Source organism: Pagrus pagrus, assembly GCF_965226575.1.
Source record: "Pagrus pagrus genome assembly, contig: HAP1_SCAFFOLD_36, whole genome shotgun sequence".
In the NCBI taxonomy this organism is placed as follows: domain Eukaryota; kingdom Metazoa; phylum Chordata; class Actinopteri; order Spariformes; family Sparidae; genus Pagrus; species Pagrus pagrus.
In genome coordinates, this window is record NW_028175427.1 from 418,022 (window position 1) to 435,625 (window position 17,604).

Below are 17,604 nucleotides of genomic sequence, written 5' to 3' on the forward strand. Positions count from 1 at the left end.
AAAAGAAATCTAAGAAATCATTTGCATTAAAGGATGTACAGCTCACAGACTGTGGTTTCTGAGTAAGTTTAGCCACAGTGTCAAAGAGAAAAATAGGATTGTGTTTATTACTGTTTATTAGGCCAGATAAATATGCTGTTCTAGTGGCATTAAGAGCACGCTTGTAATTAAGTACACTATGACGCCATGCAAGATGAAAAACAACTAATTTAGATTTTCGCCATGCACGTTCCATTTTCCTGCAGGCCTGTTTGAGATCTCGGGTTTCATCAGTAAACCAGGGAGAAGATTTCTTTGGTCGTCTTGTCTTGGTAGAGACCGGTGCCACAGAATCGAGGAGAGAAACGATTACCGGGTTAACTTAATTGGTGAATTTTTCCACAGGCTTTGTCGCAATCGCAAAAGGGGCCAGGACCCCAGCCAATTTATCACCGAGTGTCGCTATGATTGCCGGGCTGATATGACGAGAGGTGGAAACATTTGTGTCATTGATACAGGGACAGGCTAATGACGCTTCAAATGTAATAAGAGAGTGGTCCAAAAAAGCAGAGGAGACGGAAGCAACATTCAGGGCTGACACATCTAATCCATGGGAAAGGATCAAATCCAGAGTGTTACCACTGGAATGAGTAGGTTCATGAACGAGCTGAGTAAAGCTAGAAATATCGAGCAGACCCAAAAAAGCTTTACTTAGAGCAGTGGTTCTCAACTATTTTCTGTCATCCCTCCCCTAGAGGACAGAAATGTTTTCACGCCCCCCCTGAATTGAAATATTATTGAGAACCTGATAATATTTATTCATTTATCTGTATAAACCACTGTATGAGTTGCTGGCACCAGCATTCTGCATACAATCACCTGATTATCAAAATAGATTAAAAAAATGAGCCGAGTTAACATCTGCAACAACTTAAAACAATTTCCAAGTTTAGTTTATTAACTCAATTATTAACATTTAAACAAGACTGTGTGATTCTCAAAACAGAGAAAAAAGCGCAAATGATTCACTGGGATGTGCATTTTTATAGACTTAACACAGTAACATTCAAAACTTTAAACTGTAAACATTGGTCACTTGTCAGCTTCATCAGCTTATTCCTTTTCAAAAAGGACTTTTTAATTTTTTTTGTGCAAAATTTGCAACAATATTGCTTTTTTTTTAAACGTTATTTTACTACGCACTGACAAATCTAAACATGTACACACTTTTCATCATATGGATGCAGTTAATGTGTTGTGATTGGGATCCTGTCCCACCAAACATCCTGGAAAATGACAAAGTTACATTTTTCTCTTAATTACATAATCACCATCAGTAAACGGGATGCTGTCTGACTGTCACTCGCAGGGAGGGAGGCTGTTTTATGGAGGAAAGATCACTGAAGTCTCGGTCAGTAGGGCTGACTTAGCAGTGATTTTTTTCACCGCGACAAACACTTGCCGAGTTAAAGTTTTTTGCCGGGGACAGACGCTGTTTTTCGGGCAGCAATGTGACGAAGAGTCGGTTGGACCGACAGGCTGACAGACACTTTTCCACATATAATTGCTGTATTTTTTTCCTCATAAGTTGCCAAAGACACAACCAGTTACCACGTTACTGTTGTTTGGTCCTGTAACATTGCTTTGTGGGACATTTCTCTATATTTTATTGAGTGTCAGACCTGTTTAGTTATCACACAGTGAACACCATCAGATCGACAACCCCCCGCTCCCCACCGTCGGCTTATCTGCTCACACTGGTTCGGTTCGCCAATACTGTGCCTCTGATACCTCCGTAGCAGCATCAGAGGCGGAGGGAAATTTCACCCCTCGCCGCATCTGAAACTTTCACACAGAGGCAGATGGGGAGAATTGGCGCAGGATCCCCGCATGCAAACAGCAGTGTGAATGGGGCTACTAATAATGACAGTGAAAAATGAAAATGAAATGAAAGTCCTGTCCTGCCTCTCACGCCCCCCCTGACACCTCACCGCGCCCCCCACCATTTGAGAAGTACTGACTAGGAGAGTCAGAAGGCTTATTTAAGTGGATATTGAAATCCCCAATAATTAGGATCTTATCTGAACTAGTTACAAGATCTGCAATAAATTCACCGAATGCTTCTAGGAACTGGGAATAAGGCCCTGGAGGTCTGTAGATTACCACCAGGGGAAAGCCTGTTCCCTGGACAAGGCCGTTACTACTTGATGGAGATGGTTTTAACACCAGGGCCTCAAAAGAAGTAAATTTAATTTCCTGGTTGGAGCTTAAACTGAAAATAGATAGATGTAGATTAGAGCAACGCCTCCTCCCTGTTTAGAGGCCCGAGCAACATGGGCATAGTTATAATCAGGAGGGGAGGCTTCATTTAATGGCAGAAAAGTATTAGATTTCAGCCATGTTTCACATAAGCCAATCATGTCCAGCTTATGATCAGTAATCAAATCATTAATCAGTAAGGCTTTGGTTGACAGTGATCTAATATTAATAAAGCCAAGGAATTGGAACAAGGTACCTTTTAGTAGTTAGATTTGGCTGCCTATGCAGGTAGGGATGACGGGATGCCGGGATGCCATTGTGATTAGCTTTGGTATTTTATTATGCAAGACTGTGTAAGGTGCTTGCTAAGACATTTCCCCACTGTCAGAGGTGGAGATCGAGATTAAATTATTGTGGTTTCTAGGGGTGTCAACATCTACACGTGTAAACGGGTACGCGGATAATAAATCATAACCGTTTAGAAAAGTTAACACGTCATTTTTCCTCCTCGTTTATTTCTCACCAATATATAGGCCTATAGTATTTTTAGGGGTGATAATGTTGCCTAAAAGCTTCAGATAAAAACATTAACTAACTATACAATTAAATGTTCCCACTAGTGCAGTTATCCGCATACATAATAGATGCATAGGGCACAATGTTACGTTGATATATAAAAAAACCCGTGGCCACAGCCATTTGTGTTTTTCAGACCAGCGAGACCACTTAAAGGCAAGACAGCTGCTGTGTAGAATAGGCTGCGGAGGACTTGAGAAGAGCGCGGCGCCCATCTTCTCCATGTGCAAATGTCGTCCTGCTGAAAACAAAAACTGTTAGTTTTTTTCGATTGCTAAGACGCATTGGTCGAAACTGAAGCGACATGTTCAAAACTCTTAACAGTCTGCAAAACAGAAATGCATGTGGGCTTAACTGTGTCTCACTTTTCATTGCTTTCAGACGAAGTGCATTCAGTGACCACAGTCACCAAAATGGATGAAATCTTTTCTCATTCACTAGTTCACACCTGCAAAACACTATGCTTTAACAGCACATTTTTCAAATGCTAACACACTTTGTTCAAAACAGTTAAAAACACACTCAAAGCAGAATGATAGGGGAAAAAACACCAGGAATTTCTGCTGCAGCCACATTGAAATCTATTGAAAATGATATCAAAATATTGACAATAAAATTAAATAAAACGAAGATGCAATTCCAAACAGCTGATGGTAGTTTTCAGCTGAAAACTGATTCAGGTGATCTGCGTTTGGCCTCATTAGAAAGCATATGTTGGAGCCTATTGATTCTTTGTATTAATTATTTGGAAAATGGTATATGGTAATGGTATAAAATAATGCTAATGATAAGGATGACTATTCAGGATATATATTGTACATGAACTATTATTTATGATCGTTTTGCTGCTCAGGTCCCTCCTCCTAGTCAGGCCATCCTCCTCCTGTGATTAGGGAGAGAGGACAGCTGGTTTGTGCTTTTGTCTGTTTTTTGTGTTGAAGGAGTGAGGAGTGAAACAGTTTATCAACCACTAAATTACGTTTTTTATTTGCTCATTGTCTGAAGTCAACCCGGAGAATATTTCTGTTTATGTAAATAAATTCAAAACTTTTTGTTGAAACTGGAAACATCTCCGCGAGTGCTTATTATTAAGTGAGTCGTGGACCTCCTCCTCAGAAACTACTCTGAAGTTTTTTGACCTTTTTTGAATGCAAGGAAGGAAAGTGGAAAGTCGGCGGATCACTCGCCAACAGATGAAGAAAGCAGCCGGCGGGCCGTGACTAAAATCAGCTGATCGACTCTATGAACGAATGCGCCGTTGCGCTACAAAGAAACAATCGAACACTATGGCAGGCAAAGTTGTGGATTGTGGATTGCAATAAAACGGGGACGTTGGAATGATGTTTAAGAATGAACTTAACGGAAATTAAAGGAATTTGTGTGGTTATTAGTGATGATGTCTGACACACCTGAGACCGCAACTGAGTCTGAGGACATGTTGAAATCGCGCATTGCTTCGCGCAGAGGCAGATTGGGAGCATGCACGAGGAGGACAAATGAAATAAAGGCTTCGATGACTGACGTTGGAAATGTTGATAAAGTCAATGACACATTTGAAGCGTTTAAAGGAGCTGTGGATGAATTTAAAAATGCTCACAAATCTGTGCAAGAGCTCTTATCAGAGGAGGAAAAGGAAAATGATTATTATGACTGGTATGAACCCAGAATAACTAACCTGAATTATTTCATGAAAGATGTTGAAACATGGAAAAGAGAAATTGCACAATCAAAAGTTGGACCACTGGACAGCATATCAAATGTGTCACACAAATCAAAGTCTTCCACTTCCACTGGATCATCAACCTCCAGATCTTCCTCAGTCTCCTCAGAGTTAAAAAAGGCCAAAGCGGAACAAGCTGCTGCATTGAAAGAAAAACACACTTTGCAACTGGAGGAAACAAAACTGAAATCAAAGATGGAGCAAATGGAGCTAGAAGCAGACCTCACAGCATCAACTGCTAAAATAAAAATCCTTCAAAGTGATGAGGTGGATCAGGAAGCTCTGGGTGATGGCATGAAGGAGTATTACGACTCTCACCATGAACCAGAAACAATGGAGAGCAATGTGGAATTTGCACAGTTAGGTGGAATACCAAAAACTCCACTTCACCAAACCATCTTAAGACCTCCGCCTACAAGGGGTACCAAAACACCAGAAAATAAACCTCAAAACAAGAATTTGAATGAAAAACATAAAAATGAAACTGCAAATCATAATCGCACCATAACTAATGCTGCTCATGATAACTTGGATGTGGTTATTCAAAGCAAAATGACATAGCAGAACTCATTGTCTCACAGCAAAACCTGTCTGTTACCTGCAAGAGAGATTTCTGTGTTTGATGGTAACCCATTGGCATATCAGTTTTTTATCCATGCATTTGAACACTTGATTGAAGACAAGACTAAAAATAATCGGGACAGACTCTACTATCTTGAGCAGTTTACCTCTGGTTTACCAAGAGACTTGGTTCGCAGCTGTTTGCACATGGATGGGAGCAGGGGCTATAGTGAAGCAAGACACCTCTTAAAAGAGCACTTTGGGAATGAAATGAAAGTTTCTGGAGCTTACCTGGAAAAAGCCTTGAACTGGACAGCGATTAAAGCCGAGGATGGGAAAACGCTGCATGCATATGCAATGTATTTGAGAGCATGTTGTAATGTAATGCAAGATTTACAGTATTTAGAGGAACTCGAGATCCCATCAAACCTAAGGCGAATAGCATCCAAACTACCCTACAAACTCCGGGAAAGGTGGCGAACCACAGCCTATGAGACACAACAGAGAACTGGCAGGAGAATCAGATTTCAGCACCTTGTGGATTTTGTGGAAAAACATGCTAAGATGCTTTTGGATCCGTTGTTCGGGGACATTCAAGACCAAATGACAACAAAAAAGTCTATCCCAAGAAGCAAAAGTGAACCAAAATTAATAAGAGGCAAAAACAGCAGCTTCGCTACTTCAGTAGCAGTGAATACAGAGAAAGCAGGATGCACTGTAAAACACACTCTGATCGACCGCCCACAATTCAAAACACAGTCACATGACAACAAGGTTGAATTCTTAAGAAGCCATGGATACTGCTTTGGTTGCCTACTAAAAGGTCATCTAAGCAACAATTGAAAAAATAAGATTAATGTGTCAAGTGTGTCAAATGAAACATCCTACTGTACTTCATATTCAAAGTGCAAAAGGCCCAAAACAGGAAAATCAACCAAAAGCCACTGCTGAGACAGAAGATAACCCCATAAGCAGTGCTCTCGTTTCAGCAGGTGATGCAACTGGGGCCGGGAGAGACTGTGCACTTGCGATTGTTCCAGTCAGAGTTAAGGTGGCAAAAGGGAGCAGGTATATTCAGACCTATGCCTTCCTCGATCCAGGCAGCACAGCAACATTTTGCACAGAAAATCTAATGAACCTGTTGAATGTGAAAGGAGGCAAAACAGAGATACTTTTGCGAACAATGGGACAGGAAAACCCTGCAGGGACCCATGAGGTCAGAGGACTGGAGGAACAAAATCCCTGTCTCAAAGGAAAACATAATCACAGAAGCTGATTTGGAGGGGTGGCCTTATCTCAGTGGCATCCAGTTAAAGGAAATTGAGGCAGACATTGAACTCCTCATTGGGACTGATGTTCCTCGAGCAATGGAGCCATGGAAAATAATAAACAGTCATGATAATGGACCATATGCAGTCCAAACCTTACTGGGATGGGTGGTAACTGGACCACTCAGTGTTAGTAGTCCTGCAGAACATGCTGGGCCCATTGCAGTGTCAAGTAACAGAATCTCTGTTGTTGAGTTGAAGGATCTACTCATCAGACAATATAACCAGGATTTCTCTGAGAACATGTATGAGGAGAAAATTGAGATGTCAGTTGAGGATAAACGTTTTATGGAGATTGCTTCCAGTTCAGCATTCCTTAAAGATGGCCACTATCATTTACTACTGCCTTTCCGGGATAAAGACAAGGTCATGCCTGATAACTATAATATGGTAAAGGAACGCACACTGCACCTTATGAAAAAATTTAAGAAGGATAAGACGTATGCCGAGGAATACACCTCCTTCATGGAGGACATTCTCAAAAAGGGTTATGCAGAGAAGGTTCCACCTCAGCAGCTTCGCAGAGGGGATGGACGGGTCTGGTATATCCCACATCATGGCGTCTACCACAAGCGAAAACTCAAACTGAGGGTGGTGTTTGACTGTACATCCTCATCTCAAGGAAAGTCTCTGAATAAGGAGCTCCTCCAAGGTCCAGACTTAACAAACACCCTCATCGGAGTGCTATTAAGGTTTCGCCAAAAACAAATTGCAGTTGCGGCAGACATTGAGGCAATGTTTTATCAAGTACATGTTGATGAAAAGGACAGAGACTTTCTGAGGTTTGTGTGGTGGCCAGAGGGTGATATCAGCAAACCGCTTGATGTTTACAGGATGAAAGTTCACCTCTTTGGCGCTGTATCCTCCCCGAGCATTGCTAATTTTGCCCTGCGTCAAACTGCTGATGACAACCAGAAGCATTACTCTGATGAAGTTATGAAAACCATCAAAACTAACTTTTATGTGGATGATTGCCTCCGATCTGTGGCAACAGCAGACCGAGCTATAAAGCTCGTCAAAGATCTCACTAAAGCCTGCGATCAGGGAGGTTTCACATTGACAAAACGGGTCAGCAATAACTGTGAGGTGTTAGCAAGCATTCCTGAGCATCACAGAGCAAAGGCAGTCAAGGAACTGGACCTGGATAAAGAAAAGCTGAAAGAACAAATCACAGTCGAGCCTGCACTTGGAATCCACTGGAACACCCACAGTGACACCTTCAGCTTTAAAGTAACTGTCAACAGCCGGCCTGCAACCAGAAGAGGTATACTCTCCACAGTAAGTTCAGTTTATGACCCATTAGGTTTTCTCTCTCCTTTCATCCTGAAAGCCAAACAACTACTGCAAGAGCTCTGCAAATCCAGGTATGGATGGGATCAAGTTATTCCACAGGAATTTGCAATGCCCTGGCAGAGATGGATCGGGGAATTAATTCAGTTACGTGGGTTTCAAGCAGCAAGATGTATAAAGCCTGAGAACTACGACCCAGTGGCGACCGCGGAGCTGCATCACTTCTGCGATGCAAGCGAGTCAGGTTATGTTACAGTAAGCTACCTTAGACTAACAAATCACCAAGGCAAAATCCATATCTCCTTCATATTTGGAAAAGCCAGAGTCTCACCTCTCAAGCAGATCACCATACCCAGGCTTGAACTCACTGCAGCAACATTGGCTGTAAAAGTGGATCGGATGCTGAGGAAGGAGCTGCATTTACCACTCACAGATTCAACTTTCTGGACAGATAGTACATCTGTATTGAAGTATATTCACAATCAAACAAAGAGATTTCATACATTTGTATCCAACAGAGTTGGAATGATCCATGATCTCTCTCACACAAGCCAGTGGAGATACATAAATTCAAGAGACAATCCAGCCGACGACGCATCACGAGGATTGCACGTGGAATCTTTCTTAAGATCAAGATGGCTGAGAGGTCCTGAATACCTGGTCAGAGAAAAAAAAGACATGGCCAAAGATCACACAAGGTCTAGGAGAGATATCAGCAAATGACCCTGAGGTGAAAAAGGAGGTCACAGTTAACAGTGTGGAAAAGGAGATCACAGTTAACAGTGTGAGGATTGAAAACCAACATCCGATATGCACATTAATCAAGTATCACTCATCATGTAACCGACTTCAGAGGTCTGTAGCCTGGATATTGAAGGTGAAAAAACTACTTAAACTGCTAAGTCAGCTAAGAAGGAGTCAGACACACGTATCTTCAGAGAGGAACAAAAAACTGAAAGATGAGCACGGAACGCAAAACCTATCAGTGAAGGATATGCAAGAGGCAGAGAGGGCTATCATTCGTTTTGAGGAAAGACGCTACCTCAGCCATGAATTTACTTACCTGGAACATGGCAAAACCGTCCTTTCAAGAAGCACCATCCGCAAACTGGATCCAATTCTTGATAATGGCATCTTGAGAGTAGGAGGTAGAATAAACAAAAGTGCAATGCCAGTGCACCAGAAAAATCAAATTATTCTCCCTAAAGGTTCTCACATATCTAGCCTCATCCTACAACATATCCATCATCAAGTTGGGCACTCAGGAAGAAGCCATATGCTTTCCAGGCTTGGTCAAAGGTTTTGGCTCCCTCATGCAAACTCCTTAGCCAGGAAAATCATCAGAAACTGTATTTTGCAGACGCATGCAGGCAAGACCTGGAGAACAGAAAATGGCAGCTCTTCCTGAGGATCGTTTGTATCCAGACCTTCCTCCTTTTAGTCACGTTGGCATTGACTACTTTGGTCCCATTGAAGTGAAGAGGGGCCGCGCTCAGGTGAAACGGTGGGGGGTCATCTTCACCTGCCTGGTGAGTCGAGCTATCCACCTGGAGATGGCAAACTTCCTAACCACAGACTCATGCATAAATGCTATACGCAGATTCATCTGCAGGAGAGGAGCAGTTATAAGTATCAGGACGGACTGTGGGACAAACTTTGTCGGGGCCCAAAGGGAACTACAAGAAGCTTTGAAAGAACTGAATCATCAGAAGATTCAAAACACCCTTTTAACAGAGGGAGTAAAATGGACTTTTAACCCTCCTTTGGGAGCCCACCACGGCGGAGTCTGGGAAAGACTGATCAGACTAGTCAAAAAGATCCTCACATCTGTTCTAAAACAACAAACGCTGGACGATGAAACTCTATCAACAGCACTGTGTGAGGTAGAAGCCATCCTGAATGACCAACCGATAACTACAGTGTCAAGTGAACCCAATGATTTGGAACCACTAACCCCAAACCATTTGCTCCAACTGAAAGCGAAAACAACTATGCCACCAGGAGTCTTTGGAAAAAAAAGATCATTATTCAAGGAAGAGGTGGAGACAAGCACAGTACCCTGCAGATCTCTTCTGGAGACGGTGGATAAAAGAGTATCTTCCGCTCATGCAAGAAAGAAGCAAGTGGAAGAGCATAAAAAGGAACTTGAGTCCTGGAGATCTGGTCATCATTGTTGATAACACAGCACCAAGGAACTCATGGATTATGGGCCGTGTTGTAAAGACATTTCCAGATGCCAAGGGCTTTGTGAGAAGTGTTATGGTTAAAACCAAAAGCAGTGTGATTATACGGCCAATAGATAAGCTCTGTCTTCTAATGGAGGCAGCAGGATAAATGGAGAGAGGCCGTGATTTTCCAGCCTTCACTATGGACTGTTTCAGATATTCTGACACGATTATGAACTTTGAGAAGACAGATAGTCATCATCAAGTAACTGAATGGACTTTGAATTTAAAGAGCATAATTAATTTCCCTTGTGTAATTGTTCTATTTTGGCTCCTTTTGAATCCTATTTATGTAATTGTTTTGCTAAAGCCAACAATTAGGGGCCGGGATGTTGGAGCCTATTGATTCTTTGTATTAATTATTTGGAAAATGGTATATGGTAATGGTATAAAATAATGCTAATGATAAGGATGACTATTCAGGATATATATATTATATATTATATTTGACCTTTTTTGAATGCAAGAGTAGCCATAACAGCATATACAAAAGGAGTGGCTTCTGATTCTTTTTCCTGTGCAAGTATGGATCAAAGAGCAGCGGGCGAAGTTGGTAGAGAGAGAAGAGCAGCAAGGAGAGGAAGGAGTTTAGTTTTATCTCTTACTATAATTTGTATTCTACCCCTGGAATTCTGAGATTCTGCATTATTCTGTTTAGGTAATCTTTATTTTTTGTATGGTCCTGAAGTACTTATGCAAAAGCACAAATGTTCTTGAATAAATCTCTGCATTCCTGATTCAGTGTTGTTGCAATATATTACAGCATATACTATAATTTAGAACCATTAAAGTGCAAAAGATCCTATATAAAATACTGATTTACCTGACAAATCATTCAAACTTGAAATATAAGATGTATTTGATGTAATGTTCTTTGTTGTTAGTATTTTGTCGTTCCGTTTGTTAAGAGCGATTGTGTGCGTTTCCAAAGTGAGACAATGTGCTAGTGTTTTGTTGAACGAGCTTCTCTTGAGACAAGTATGAAGCGCTTTGTTGGTGAGACACACTTTTGGGCATGAGATTAACTGTTGAGCTGAGCTGCAAGATGGAAATGCAGACTGTGTTAAGAGTTTTGAACATGTCGCTTCAGTTTCAACCAATGCTTCTTAGCAATCGAAAAAAACTGTAATGGCTTGTTATTTTAGCCTTTATTGTTACGTGTTGTTGTATACATTATATTGTTGGTTGGTGTTCTGTGTCGGCTTTTTACGACCTGATCACATATCCTCGCGTCTACAGAGGAGGAAAAAAAACATTTTTTTTCAGTTTTAGTGAATAATTGTGAGATCCCCCCTCTACTTTTTTAGCTTTGTGGATATAAAGGTGAAGTTTTTTCCTCTCACTTCAGCACACTTTGGCTTCTTTTTTAGTTTCTTTCTATCGCCAATTCCAGATTACTTTTACTATGAGACGTATTAAAATTCAGACGCAGCTCCCGTTGCGAGAGAGGGATGCAGTTTGAACTATAAGTTTAAAAACAAATTGTACAACTGTGAGAAATAGTTAAAACAATGATTAAAAAAGAAGGTAAAACCTTTTTTCAGCTTTCACTCACGTTTTCTTGTCTGTCAAAATGATAGATTTTATTTTCAACTCATTTTACTTTCTGTCATAAGTAGGCCTAAGCCTTAAAATGTTAAATGAAGCTCTGTGATTTATCTGTTATGTTGGCTTTAATTTAATACCTATTTGAAATAGGTCTACAAGAATAACGTTGAATAAACGTTTTTGTCTGATAACTACTGGAATGGCTTTGATTTAATGGGATTAGGAGGCGGTTGAATGGAGGCAACTGCGATAGAAAGAGATCATAAATCTCAGACGTGTAACCGGGTACACGTCGGTTAGAAGCCCCATGTACACGTATAGAAAAAATTGTAAACGTTGACACCCCTAGTGGTTTACATATTTGGAGCATGATTCAATGAGAGAGTGGCGAGGGAAGGTGACAGTCTCAATGTTGCAAACTAGGGTATCAGTCTGGTACTCTGCACTACAATACCATGTTAACTAGACTCCACACCAGCATTGACTGTATCGCTAGCAGGCTCTCTAGTCACCTGTGACCTGCCGAATGCTACATCCCTGATGTCAAACCTGCATCAAACACCTGTCTATATTGCTAGACAAAGCAGCAGCGCCGACTCCAGTAGGATGAAGGCCATCTGCTCTCAGACCACACAACCAGTGGCTTGCTCCCGCGCCTTCCACGCCGCGACCGAGCAGGGACAAATTCCACAGCAGCTGCCGACGAGACTGAGCTAGTGCTAAGGCTAGCAGGCCTGCTATCAGGCCTGGGGCTAACACTATCTGCAGTGCCCGTGTTTCTAACTGAGAGAAGCTGTTCTAGCTCACGGACACGTCTCTCTAATAGAGACACCCTATCTGCAACTGCAGAACAGTCAGCACAAGCCATCGTAACACTTGTTTGTCGAGGCTGTGTCGACTGCGGTGAAAGGCAAAAAGCAGTGAGCTAGGCTAAGCTGAGGAAGCTAACCGGGCAGTAACAGACTACCCAGTAACAGAAAAGCGGTTCGACAAAGTACGTACAAGTTATAAAGTCTAACGTTAGCTGCAGTACAAAACCAGTTTGACTATGAAATACTCAGAAATCGAAGAAAAACAGCTAAGATGGATAGAGAAAGAGAGAGACACAGTAAACAACAGCTTTCGATCTCACAGAAGTCCCGGTATGCGTCACAGGCAGCGTAAATATACTACTCTTACTCAGGAATTTCTCAGATTAGAGGTTGGGAAGAGCTAAGAGTGAAATGTAAACAGGAAGAAGACCTGGAGTGTAATTTTGAAGAAGGGGATCATTGTGTACTAGTAGTCAGTGTTTTTCTTTTAACTCTAGACATAAAATTACACAATACAATCTTATTCATAGAACATACTATACCCCTGACAGACTACATAAAATGTCTATACTCAAAGTGCTTAATGATATTACAGGACTAACCATCCCCGCAGAGCCAAGAGTAATTCTCCTGGGTGACACATCTATGTTGAAAGTCAATAAAAACCAACTCAAATTTATTAGAATTGCCCTTATTACAGCCAACAAATGTATAGCTATGCATTGGAAAGATGTATTAGAATCATGCATACCAGGTGAAAAGACTATGTATAATTTGAAGGGTAAACCTGGAGAGTTCCAAAAGATCTGGGGTGGTTTTCTACCATATGTGGACACGGAGTCCACAATACAGTAATCCTCTTATATTTAAACAATGTCATGCGATTGTTAAACATGCTTATTCATCATTTGGTGCTTTATTTTTATTTGTCTTAATTTTTTTTTCTACCTCTCCCTGCCATTTAATCCCTCTCTGCAACAGTTTTGTTTTAGGCTATATATGTTTGTTTCTTTCTTTCTTTCTTTCTTTTATGATATACTGAAGGCTTGTATTTATTCTTACTAATCTGACTTGGTACACACTCTGTAGGAATGTATGGTCGGACCTGTGGGGATGGGCCGATCTGGTACCTATTTGTCATATTGTTGTACATTGCCCTTTCATTCAGCTCTATGGTTGTTAAAAAATCTAATAAAGATATTGTTGAAGAAAAAATTTAACAATGTATATAACTATAAAGCAGTACAGTAACTTAAACTCTTACCACCATGCTTTCCCTCTCCACTTGAATGCAAACAAAAATGTAGAGCATGAGGGGTGGTAAGAGCTTCTTCTCCTCTGGGCTTCGTCATCATCAATCAAATCTCCCCTGTATTCAACCACAAAGTATCCTTTGCAGAATGAAACTCGGGTGAATGAACCACGTCCTGTAAGAAAAAAATTAATGTCTAATTTGAATTTATGAAAAAGTGGTAGTGGTGTGCTCATGCCCTGTCTTTGTTCAAAAAATGGCTACTTATGGAACGATAAAACACTGCCCTGTTTCAACCTAAAAGGCATTCATCAGGGTACAAAATGGTGAACAGAGGGCAAAAATGTTTATAACCTTGGTAAGGGGGGCCACCTAACCCTGACTGAGTGAATACCAGAGGTGGGAATTGTGGAGTCATCACATCATCTCCATGCCATGTATGTGTTCTTTTCATGCATTAAACCAGCTGAGTCCAATCAGCACAGCTCTTTAGCCAGGAAGGTGAGCTAATTAGTGAATGCACCTGGTTCAGTGACTGAGCAGAACAAATACATGGCATGGAGATGAATTGATGACTCCACAATTCCCACCTCTGGTGAATACAGGAGGCTGACATCAGGACATCCCAATACAAGTCACGTTTAAGACGACACACCTCCCCCACATGTTCTTCCTGTACATCCTACACTTATAAGAAATACCCAAACATTAAATTGCATCCATTATTATATCCATCACAAGAACACATTCCTGTACCTTGCCATGTTTTGAATAAAGGATTTTAAATCCATTTTTATCATTTTTATCTTCCACTTCCTGCTTTTTCCCTTTTCAACATTTAAGTTCTCTTTTATGGCTGCATGATTGAGATGTGCTGCCAACTGCCAGCTATTAAGGTGACCCTGCTGGTATACGGTTCAGCCACGCAGCTGCTGCTGAGGTGATACATGCAGGCAGTGCATCACCTCAGCAGAGGGAGGACAGGATGAATGGCTGTTACTGTATGACGTCTGTATTCTGTATCCTTTCTAAACTTTACTCAATATTACGATTTCAAGAATATGTATTTATTTTACCGACATTTTGACTAATTTCTAGTGATATATTAGTTTATATAGTGGTTTTTCCTGCTGTTAGCTTTACTTTTGCTGCTCTAGAAACAACATAATGTAACATAAAAATGAATAAAAAATGATCATCATCTGTTTCTGAATCTATTCTTGGAAAAACAAAATAGTAAGCAAAAGAACTGATAAGGAGTATATGTACTGATAAGAAACTTATCACCACTTGTCCATCTATACATCTAGATAGACAGCCAGATAAACAATAACACATTTAACACTAACAACAATAACATTTATTCTCAGCAACAGGCTGCTCCTCCCTAAGTGCAAAACAAACAGACTCAAAAACTCCTTTATCCCACGAGCCATCAAACTCTATAACTCTGCACTTGGTGGGAGGGGGAGGAGTAACAGGAGAGTGGGAGTGGGGAAGGTGCATTCAACATGACCTGAACACCTAGATCTGTAGTGCTGTAAATGTGCAGTAACTACAATAACTGTACAATATCTGTGCAATAACAACAATAACTGTGCAATATCCACTGTGCAATGTACCATTTTTCTTATATTATTATATTTATTATATTTTTGTATTTATATATTTATACTTGCACTGTACCTGTCCTACACACAACTGTGCTCTTTTTGTGCTTTTACTTCTACTTTTTGTCTATTTGAACTCTGTGTGCTTTTCTTTTCTTTTTACTTTTTTACTGTACTGTCGGTGTTTGTGATGCTGCTGGAACCTCAATTTCCCTGAGGGAACCTTCCCAAGGGATAAATAAAGTACAATCTAATCTAATCTAATCTAATCTAACACCATCTTACCTTTCACTGCATTGATGTACTTCACCTCCAATCTCCATGTTTTGTCAGTCTTTAAAACAACATGGTGACAGGCATCTTTAAGAAGACTGATCCTTGGTGGCATTTCAAACTGCAAAGAAATTAATAAAAAATGAGATAGCTTAGGCATCACTTCTAGTTAAATTAGATTACAGGGTTTTAAACAATATGTTACCTGAGTAACATATGGACTCTTCCCCTTAGCAAACTGAGAAACAGGAAGTGCAAACATTCAGTTTTTACCATCTCTCTCCACCTGCCACTTTTGAAGCATTTAAACTGATGACGAGACTCAAACAACAGAGTACTTGGTCTTCTGTTCTTTTTATTGTGCTATGCCAACTCAATTTCTGTTAAATCCAGCCTAAACTTAGTTGTGAAATATTGAGTTTATTGTGTAATGAAATCAATCAGTACAGTCGAGTCTAGATCAGGGTAAACCTTTTCAGACGCACCTTCCAACAATCGCCCAGTAGTCTATCTTAATTAATCCAAAGCAATTTATTGCGATCCCAAACGAACTCCATAAATCAGGATGCACAATTCCAAACGATCAACCAATGGATAATCAACAAATGAAACGAAACTGAAAGTAAACTGATGGTATTCGGTGGTTAAAAAACTGTATGATCACCCCGTCCATGTCCAAGGGAAATCACTTCCTGCTTTCCCGTTTAAACACACCTGACAATTAATCATCAAGCCACAGATGATACCATAAGCAAACCATAGGGGGAACAATCATTTCAACTAACCAAGGCATAACACTGTTTCATGAAAATATGTAGCCTACAATAATATAATAATTCTAAACATAAAAATAAAACGCATAAATACCAGTATTCAAACAGAAACATTTCATATATGAGCAATATGGCTCCAACAGTAGGTTCCCTAAATCCTTCATTTAACATATTGCTCGTTTATTATTTTCTTCTATGATATAAAGATATATATTCTCTGAATTTAATTTCCACTGGCATGATTTAGGTTACACGTCCACTACGTTTTTAAGTAATATTCCAAGCAAAACCTGGCTTGCTACACTGCTTAATAACTATAACCAACCAACATTAAAATCGTTCGAAATTAACTGCGCCTTGTCTGAAAAGCATGGCTCTAAAAACTCTGCCTGCTTCAACATGGTTGGATTATCGTCGCCCACATAAGCATGACTTCAGGTTAAATTTGGATTGAGTCAAGTGCATTGTGCTGCGAAACCAATCACCCATCCCCCCACACCAGGTGTGATGGACTCGATGAATATGGCCGCTATACTCCTACCCTGGCACAGATAAAAAAGAAAAATAAATAAGATAACTGACACCCGAACATGCAAATGACCTTAATTTTAACGAGTCAGTCCACCATGGTACCCGAAAACTCTGATAACTGTCTTAATTAGCTGACTGTTAACTCTAGCAAGTGCTAATTAGTGATACACCTGTGTTCGGCTAGCGACCCTTAAACAAGAAAGCCGACAGTTTTAGTAAATAAATAAATGGCTACACAACGCATCAAACTGTCATGGCATTACGCTACTGTATATCTCAAGAAAATACTGAATACTTACTGAACACGCAGCTTGTTTACCCTGTTTCATCGACTTCAGCGGTGGCACGGAGCTGTTGCTGTGGCTCGGAGTTGTTACGCTGGCGGTTGTATGACAGCCAACTTCCGGTCAGATTTCACATTAAAAGCATACCGGCGGAAGTCACAATGTAATGGCGATTTAACGAAGGAAAGGTAACGTGCTACTCAGCAAATTAAATGAATATTATTTTTGTATTCAAAGAAACTTCTTCCAGTTGACCCGCATGCCTTTGGGTGAACACTATTGAGATTTAATGAGCTTTCTTCAACAGTGGTTTTCTCTTTGCCACTCTACAATAAAGCTTTGACTGATGAAGAACCCAGGCAACAGTTGTTGTATACCGAATTTTCAGCTTTCCCCCATTACTGAAAATGTTTCTTTTTTTGTATATTTTTTATATATAAGAGGAAAACATCCAACATATTTATGTGCATAAGCGTGAGTTGAAACAAACAAAAGATCAAAAAACAAAATACAAAGGATTCATTTTACCACATTCTCTCAGACAAAGTACATGCAAAGTACATACAGTATTACCTGATCCTTG

General features: G+C 40.4%; 1 long non-coding RNA gene across 1 annotated transcript; it reads right to left on the bottom strand.

The window, feature by feature from the left end:
* Window positions 1-13,583: 13,583 nt before the first annotated feature.
* On the bottom strand, window positions 13,584-17,086 carry LOC311253710. Its single transcript, XR_014621826.1, has 3 exons — window positions 17,037-17,086; window positions 15,446-15,554; window positions 13,584-13,725 (listed from the first exon to the last, which is right to left on the bottom strand). It is a non-coding gene; the product is annotated as an uncharacterized lncRNA (long non-coding RNA).
* Window positions 17,087-17,604: the final 518 nt, after the last annotated feature.